The sequence below is a fragment of the Malus sylvestris genome, chromosome 8 (genome assembly GCF_916048215.2).
Source record: "Malus sylvestris chromosome 8, drMalSylv7.2, whole genome shotgun sequence".
Lineage (NCBI taxonomy): Eukaryota > Viridiplantae > Streptophyta > Magnoliopsida > Rosales > Rosaceae > Malus > Malus sylvestris.
In genome coordinates, this window is record NC_062267.1 from 2,028,143 (window position 1) to 2,037,643 (window position 9,501).

Consider the following 9,501-nt stretch of genomic DNA (forward strand, 5'->3'; position numbering starts at 1 on the left):
CTAGTTTGAAGTATTTGGGGGCAACTGGGGATGCCATTTTCTAATTGGATACGGAGGCTAACCCTAGTAGGGTGATAACGTAATGAGAGAGATAGAGACCGAGGATATACCTTGGTTATACCTAAGAATTTACCCAACTATATAGTTCGGCCAAATCTTAGATGTAACCGTTATTATATTCCCTGTATCTCTCTCTCGCTCTCATCACCTTTTATCTCCGACAACTCCTTTGACGTTAGCCTGTTGTTTTCTCCTTCATATAAGGATCACAACCCAAAGAAATAACATCTAAGTGACTCACACGGGGAAAGACGAAAAAAGGACAAACCAAAACGAGGATGAGGACAGATATTTTCTTATCTCCTTCTATTTTTCTTACTTCTGGGTAAAGAGGATGATAGGATTACACTTCCATGTTTTTACAAAGAATGCCTACAATCTATTTCCTAATATTGCTATATAAATTATTCCAAGAGGAACCTATCACAGTAATGTAGGAATCCTTATTGGACTCAACTAGTATTGATAATAGTGTGTCATCATATTTGAAATTATAAGTCAGCTGGGGTTTTTTAAATACTAGGAAAAACCATATCCTATAATTGAGGAGCTTCATCCATAGTGCTTGCGGTTTGAAGCACGTATCAGGTCCACTACATGCACGATGGAATTAGAGTCAACAATGGAATAACCATCTTCCACGATAGATGGAAGTTGGGGAACACTAACTCTATAAAAAGGATTCCATGCTCACAGAGAAATTCTTCTTCGATTTGGGACTATCAACATAAGAATATTCAGGTCTCTAGTGAGTAGAAGAGTGTCTTTGAAACACGACCATGTCTTCTGCAGGTTAGCTTCATCTATGTAATTAAAAACTATGTGTTCTAGGGTTCAATGTTAGAAAATATTTGATTTATTCCAATATTTGGTATCAGAGCAGACTAACAAGCCCTGGAACCAATATGTTTGTGTTTAATTTTTCAGTATGATGAGTTCTGCAATTTTAAATTCATATATCATGCACTTTTTGCATTATTTAAGTTGTTTAAATTATATATTTCATTCTCTGGTGATGAGATTCATGCAACGTCCACATTTTTCTCAAAAGAAAGTATGTATAAGCAGGCAAGATATTTAAATCATGCATGGTGTCTTTGTTTAGCATAAACTCTTGTCCAAAGGCCTAAGATATACGCATGAAAAGATTACCCTTCAATGGCAGTCTGTACCTCTTGCTCATAAGTGTGGTACAAACATGCATTGGTTAGTTACTAACAATAATTAAATGTTTTCTGCAGTGAACACTTCAACCATGAATTTCTCTTCGATTGAGCCTTTAAGTGGAGGAAATTTCAAGAAATGGAAGCAAGACATCGAGATTGTCCTGGGCCTGATGGACCTCGATTTGGCATTGAGGGAGGAAGAGGCAGAACCACTCACTAATGTTTCAACTGCTGAACAAAGGCTGAAACATGAGAAATGGGAGAAAGCTAATAGGATGTCATTGATGGACATGAAAGGACCATGAGTGAGACTGTGCGTGAAGGAATTGTTGTTGGTGACAAGGCCAAAGACTTCTTGGAGGCAATTGGGGCAAAGTACATGGAATCGGAAAAGGCTGAAATGAGGAATTTGATGACCACTCTCACCACTCTCAAGTTTGAAGAAAATAAGAGTGTGAGAGAGCACATTCTTAAACTGGTGGAAACTGCTTCAAAGCTCAAAGACTTGGAGGTGCCTATGGACGATGCTTTTGTCGTTCATATGGCACTTAATTCACTGCCATCAAGTTTTGAGCAATTGAAGGTCTCCTACGACACTCAAAAGGAGAAATGGACGCTGGATGATCTCATCTCGATCTGTGCTCAAGAGGAAGCAAGAATTAAGAAGAACCAGATGATCAACCATGTCAACTTCATGCAGGCAGATAGGGGTAAGAAACCTATGTATCAATATGGTAAGATCCCTAAGCCATTCAATTCTTATGATATTGCCATGAATGACTCCTTCTCTAAGGGACCTGAGATGTCTAAGAAAAATATGGACATTGTCAAATGTTATTTTTGCAAAAGATTTTGGCACATGAAGAAAGATTGTGAAAAATGCAAGAATTGGAAAATTATGAAAGGTATTTCTTTTGTTGAAATTTTTTGTTTGTTTTGAAACTAATCTTGTTGAAGTCCCTCCAAATTCTTGGTGGTTTAACACTGGGTGTTCGGTGCATATCACCAATTCTCTGCAGGGGTTCACAAGAGGAACTACAAAAACCAAAAATGAAGTTTTTCAACTTTATGTTGGCAATGGAAATAAAGTGGCAATGGAGGCTATATGGAGTCTAAAGTTGAAGCTGTCAAGTGGTCATGTTTTAGAGTTGTTTGATGTTTTATATGTACCTTCGTTAGGAAGGAATTTAATATCTGCATATAAGCTTGTAAAATTTGGGTATGCTTTCGTTGGTGACAATGAAAGCATCAGAATTTCCATTAAAAATAATCCAAACATTGTTGTTGGAATTTGCTTCTTAGTAAATGACCTTTGGCAGTTGTTGTGTTCCATTTTTTTCCAATTCAAATTGCTTGAATGTTGAGACCTTTTTGCCAAGTAAAAGATTACAATCAAATAAATCATCTGCCATGTTGTGGCATAAACGATTAGGCCATATTTCAAAAGTCAGAATGGAAAGATTAATAAAGGACAACATATTGCCAGCTTTGGACTTTGGTGATTTTAAGGGTGCGTTTGGTACGCAGACGGAACGGAACGGAATGGGACGGGACGGGACGGGACGGGACGGAACGGGACGGGATGGGACGGGACGGAACGAAGGTGTAATTTTTGAAAAAGACATGGGGTATATTTGTCTTAAAATGGTAAAACATTGCGTTCCACAAACGTGGAACAAACCCGTTCCAGGGGGGGAGGTGGAACGTAAAAACACTCAAAATCTGTCCCGTGGAACAGCCCGTTCCACCCATTTTTGGCGCACCAAACGCGGGACGGAACGCCTCGTCCCGTTCCGTCCCGTCCCGTCCCACGTACCAAACGCACCCTAAAGGATTGTATTGATTGTTGCAAAGGTAAACTAACTAAAGTCAAGAAAAAGAATTCATTAAGGAGTCAAAAGCTTTTGGAAGTAATCCATACAGACGTGTGTGGACCTTTCCCAATTAAAACTCTTTGTGGAAATATATATTTTGTGACTTTTATTGATGATTACTCAAGGTTCACGTATCTTTATTTGATCAAAGATAAGACTTCAGTGTTTGAATGTTTTAAAAAATTTAAAACTGAAGTTGAGAATCAATTGGATTTGTCCAATAAAAGTTTTAAGGTCAGATAGAGGAGGGGAATATTATCGCAGGTACACTGAGATTGGTTAGGCAAAGGGTCATCTGGCAGTCTATTTGGAGCAGTGTGGAATTCAAGAGCATTATACATCTCCAGGTACACCACAATAAAACGGTGTGGCTGAGAGAAGGAATAGGACTCTGATAGAGATGGTAAAGAGCATGATGAGTCGTGCAAAACTTCCATAATACTTATGGGGAGAGGCTTTACAAATGGCAAACTATATCCGGAATAGAGTCCCAACAAAGGTTATGTGTAAGACTCCTTATGAGGTATGGATAGGGCATAAACCAAGTCTTAATCATCTGCATATCTGGGGGTGTTGTGCAGAAGCAAGAGTTTACAACCCAAGAGAAAAGAAATTAGACTTGAGGACAATTTCTTGTCACTTCGTGGGATTCCCTGAAAAGACCAAAGGGTATAGATTTTATTCTACTGATTTTCCTATGAGAATATTTGAGACTGGAGTTGCTAAGTTTATAGAAGAAGGGGAATGCTCACTGGAACTAGACATGGAGGCATCGAGATTCAACCTTGAAGAAACTAGCAATGTATTGCCTGATAATAACATTGAATGGTTTGATAATGGTGGAACATTTAGGACCCAGACAACTGAAAATGATGGTGGAGTGATCAATATAACTCAGCAACAAATTGAGTTTAATATTGATAACTTTAATCATTCATTGAATGGGGTAGGCTTAGATTTTCATGTAGGGACCTCATCGCAACTCTTGGGTGGGTTACCTGGGCAACAAGTAACAATGGAAAACAATGAGCAACCTGACATTGGAACTTCATCACAACCCACAAGTGAATTAATTGAGCCACAAGCCACAACGGAGAGAAGCGTATTACCAGCAAGAACCAGAAAGTCAGCCATCTCAAGTGACTACTTGGTGTATCTTCAGGAAATAGAAATGTGTGAAGGCATGCAAGATGATCCAGTGACATTTTATGGAGCAATGGAGACCCAACAGTCCAACTATTGGAGAGAAGCAATGATTTATGAACTAAGGTCCATGCAAACTAATAACGTGTAGACCTTGGTGGAAGCACCATTAAATGTCAAGCCAATTGGCTGCAAATGGGTCTTTAAGACCAAGAAATTTGAATGGTAAAGTGGAGAGGTATAAAGCGAGACTCATAGCTAAATGTTTCACACAAACAGAAGGGATCGACTATTCTGAAACCTTTTCCCCAGTTTCTACCAAAGACAGCTTAAGGATCATTTTGTCATTGGTTGCACATTACAATGTTGAGCTCCATAAAATGGATGTCAAGAAAACTTTCCTTAGTGGAGAGTTGGAAGATGAGATTTACATGCAACAACCTATGGGATTCGTAAGAGAAGGGCAGGAGAATATGGTTTGTAAGTTAAACAAATCCATATACGGTTTAAAGCAAGCATCAAGAAAATGGTTTATGAAGTTTGATAAAAAAGTCACTGCCATGGGTTTTATTGATAACAAAATTGATGACTGCATATATGTTAAGGTATGTGGTTCGAAATTTGTTTTTCTCATTTTGTACGTGGATGACATACTTCTAGCTAGTAATTGCATGAATATATTGTTGGAGACAAAAGGGTTGTTATTTAAAACCTTTGAAATGAAGGATATGGGGAATGCTTCTTTTGTATTGGGCATTGAAATTGTGAGAGATAGGTCGAAAAAATTATTAGGACTTTCACAGAAGTCATATATTGAAAAGGTGCTGCAACGGTTCAACATGCAACATTGTTCAAATGGAGAAGTACCAATTGGGAAAGGAGACAGGCTCAATAAATCTTAATGCCCAAATAATGAACTGGAGAAACATGGAATGTCGCAAAACCATATGCTTCATTGGTGGGAAGCCTTATGTATGCATAGGTTTGTACAAGGCCTGCTTTAGCCTTTGCAATTAGTGTATTGGGGAGGTACGAAGCTAATCTAGGGAACAACATTGGGTTGCAGCTAAGAAGGTCTTGAGATATTTACAAAGAACAAAATCCTACATGTTGGTTTATATGAGTGTGGCGAACCTTGAACTAGTAGGATACACGGACTTCGACTTTGCAGGATGTTTGGATGATAGGAAATCCACGAGTGGTTATGTATTCACACTTGGAGGTGCAGCAATATCCTGGAAAAGTGTTAAACAAAAGGCTTTGGCAACCTCAACTATGGAAGCTGAGTTTATAGGTTTATTTGAGGCAACGAAGAAAGGGTTGTGGTTGAAAAATCTCATTACTTTCATGAGAATAGTGCACTCAATTTCAAGACCATTGGTTATTCATTGACAATAAGGCAGCTGTATTTTTTCTCCAAGAATAATAAGAAATCTGAGGCAACATGCTTGATGGATGTCAAATATCTATCTATAAAGGAGCATGTGAAGAAAGGTGACATATTAGTGGAGCACATTGATACCCAAAGGATGATTGCTGATCCTTTAACAAAGCCTTTAGCAGTGGGAGTGTTTAAAGAACACATCACAAGCATGGGGTTACATGAAAGATTTGATTCAGCTGGTCTGTGGGAGTGCGAAGAATGTTGCTGGATAAATCATGATCATTGACATGCAGGTGTTTCTGCAAGTTATGTTCCAAATTTCTTTCAAGCTTATGTATTAATTGTTATTTAGACTGCATGTACAGAGTTATTTGAAGCACTAAATGCATGTGATCGATGTTTGTTCCAAAGAACACAGTTTGTTGTGTACAAGAAGCTTGAACTGGATTTGAAGTTTAGTTGTTCGAAGCAAGAGTGTGATAATTGTAGTGCATAAAATGATATGGATTGAATATATATGTATATGCCATTGACATTATACATCAGGACTTGTTAAAAACGTGATTTCAAGGTGCATGTAGTACTTTACTTTTATTGTTTTCTGGAGTTCGTTTTAAATAGGACTGTTGGTAGGTGTGTATAAGATATGGATTGCATGAAAAAAAAACCCATTGTGATCACTTAAAGTGACTTATAATTCAATATGTTGATTCAAATCCAAAGACTAGTTAAGTCCAAGTGGGAGAATGTAGGAATCCTTATTGGACTCAACTAGTATTGATAATAGTGAGTCATCATATTTGAAATTATAAGTCAGTTGGGGTTTTTTAAATACTAGGAAAAACCATATCCTATAATTGAGCTTCATCCATAGTGCTTACGGTTTGAAGCACGTATCAGGTCCACTACATGCACGATGGAATTAGAGGCAATAGTGAAATAACCATCTTCCACAATAGATGGAAGTTGGGGAACACTAACTCTATAAAAATGATTCCCTGCTCACTGAGAAATTCTTCTTCGAGTTGGGACTATCACCATAAGAATATTCAGGTCTCTAGTGAGTAGAAGAGTCTCTTTGAAGCACGACCCTGTCTTCTACAGGTTAGCTTCATCTAAGTAACTAAAAACTATGATGTGTTCTAGGGTTCAATGTTAGCAAATATTTGATTTATTCCAATAAGTAATACTTTATTTGCTCCTCTGTACATACAAAAAAAAAAAAAAGTACCGCTCTTCTACGTTGAATCTATTCCAAGCCTCCTGGAGAGTAAACCCGAAAAAAAGACCTCAATAACATTAAAAATCCGATGTATATTTGTATGTGCATTGTATTTGACCATATAAACGGTTAGGACAAGCTAAATTATAACTTCCTACTTCTATTTTTTCTTATCATCCCTGACTTCCTTTTCTCTCTCCTGGTGTGCGACTTTATTGTGCTCACCAAGTGCTCAATAAAGTGCCTTAGTTGACAAATCTTTGCAGTCTTCAACATTACTCTACAGTTTCATGTAGCCACCCTTGACAAGCCTCTACATATCATAGTAGTTGTTGACATATGTTAGCATTAAGCCTTCAACAGGTGTTGGCAGGAATCGACACGTTCCTACTAGTGCTCGACGAAATGGTCCAACAAAGTTTTTTTGGCCGAAATCATGACACCATTATTTGAAATCCTGGCTCTACCACTGACGAGGAAGCTTCTCATTTGGATCAAATCACATAACTTTTTTTGTATCCCACTAAGTGGAATCGTCTGTATGAACTCTAGAACGTACACTTGGCTTTCTGTTAACACCAAGTACTACATATCTTTTTTCTTATAGTCTATTTAAAGTCTTCTTAGATTTTCATCTATCCCATTTTACTCTAAGCCATCATCTTATGGTTACATATTCTAATCGAAACATCTCTAACCAAGTTGACTAACCACAAGTCTGCATCGTAATTTTAGACTTTTAGTATATGAGTTTTGTAACTCGAGACAATATATAGATTCAAGGGGCATAATTTTATTGCGAATGCAGACGTAAAACTTGCACCAATTTCATATTCTTTTCTTTTATGCAACGAGACGAGAGATATATAGAGAAAAATAGTATGAAACTTGTTCAAAGCAAATCCCTCTCCACTGACAGCAATGTTACATGATTACAATTTCATTACATGTTGCAAATTATGTCATTTGAATAAGTTGTAACACGTAACGTAAATTGTAATCATGCAAACTATTATGCCTTTTTTTCACTACTAGAAATTTGGCTAAAAGCCACCCTGGTTCATTGGTACCTATTGTGGCATGTAGCCACTCGCATTGGCGGCAAACCTCAATGGCCACCAAGCAGCCACCAAATTAGAGTGTGGCCTATGTAGAGGACTCTATTGTTACAATGGCTACCAATATTGCATTGGTGCCTTTCCTGCAGTGCCACCCTAATTCACACCGGTGGCAAAGTTGCAAAATAATATTTTAAAAAAGGATGCCCTGTGTGCGCACCCAAATTGGAGTATCATATTTCTTTTTCTATTTTTGGTGTGAAAACAAATTGTTATATCATGAAAATATAAGAATACAACTATAAATTTGCATAACTGATATTTTATACAATTTTGTACAAATGTCGGAACCAAACTTTAAAAAGTCTTCGAACCCTTTGTTTCCAAGAGCTTAATCATCTCAATAACTGAATTGCTCATCAAGTGCAATAACTCTTTTACCTTCAGCGGTCTTTCTCTTTCCACCTTGTATTGCTCAAACAGGCTCATCTTCTCTGCCACCTGATGGGTGCACACCAAGGTTCTAAAAAACGCTAGGCGATAGTCGTGCGGCGGGCTAGTGCCTAGGCGGCGGGGCGGCGCCTAGGCTGATTTAGGTAAATTTCTTGTATATCTTGTAAATAAGTGCATATTGACATCTAAAAAAAAACTATACTTGTGTGAATAATAAAATAATGATAAAATGCAAATTAGGTACACTATTTCCATATGTATTGGATAAACTTGTAGTAAATCCATCATTTGCAAATTAGATACACAATTTCCATAAGTATACCACCATGAAACCAAAAAAGAAAAAAGCACGCAATTAATAAAAAATAAAAATAAAAATAATTAATAGGACCGCCTAGCCCGCCAAGCCACCTAGCCCGCCTAGGCCCCACCTAGCCCGCCTAGGCCCAACCCGATTTTTCCTCACAATTTGCCCAAAAATGCCTCAGTTGCTAGGCGGCCGCCTAGGGCGTTTTTTAGAACACTGGTGCACACACATAAAAACCAAATTCAGAAAGGCAATTTGTTGTCACGTGCCCAAACATACCAACACTGATATACATCTGTTATCTCCAAAGCGACATATTTAAGAAGAGCAACTTCATGAAGTTGTCCTTACAGATATCTCACAGTTGTTCATTTCATGTTAAGATTGTCATTCCATGTTACGATACAAACATAAACGTTTATACTACAAAATTTGTCCCCAAAAGTAATTTACATGTTAGGATGATGTCACAAAGTTAATTCTACAAAGTTGAGTCAAAACTTATTTCCCAAATGCTACCTGAAACAATTTTTTCAAACAGAGTTTACATGCACTACTAAGCTGAGAGTGATTGAAAATATAGAGACAAAGCGCATATTCTTAAGTATGAAGTATTCAAAATCACCTGATGGTCAAACTCTGCTCGCTCTATTGCCCGCATGTCACTGTGGAGCTTCAGGTCTGTTGGTATTGTTATTTCTTTTACTGGAGGTTTCAGTAAGCACTGAGATGACAAGCCCATCAAAATTTTCAGAACAATAAGAAAAACCCATCAAAACCCAATAGAACAATAGAACAAAAGGATGCAGAGATAAAAATCAGAACCCAATAGAA

The 9,501-nt window shown here is 37.6% G+C and overlaps 1 long non-coding RNA gene across 1 annotated transcript; it reads right to left on the bottom strand.

Annotated features, from left to right (window-relative positions):
- Window positions 1–8,132: 8,132 nt before the first annotated feature.
- Window positions 8,133–9,501, bottom strand: LOC126631242 (uncharacterized). Its single transcript, XR_007626330.1, has 2 exons — window positions 9,293–9,501; window positions 8,133–8,408 (listed from the first exon to the last, which is right to left on the bottom strand). It is a non-coding gene; the product is annotated as an uncharacterized LOC126631242 (long non-coding RNA).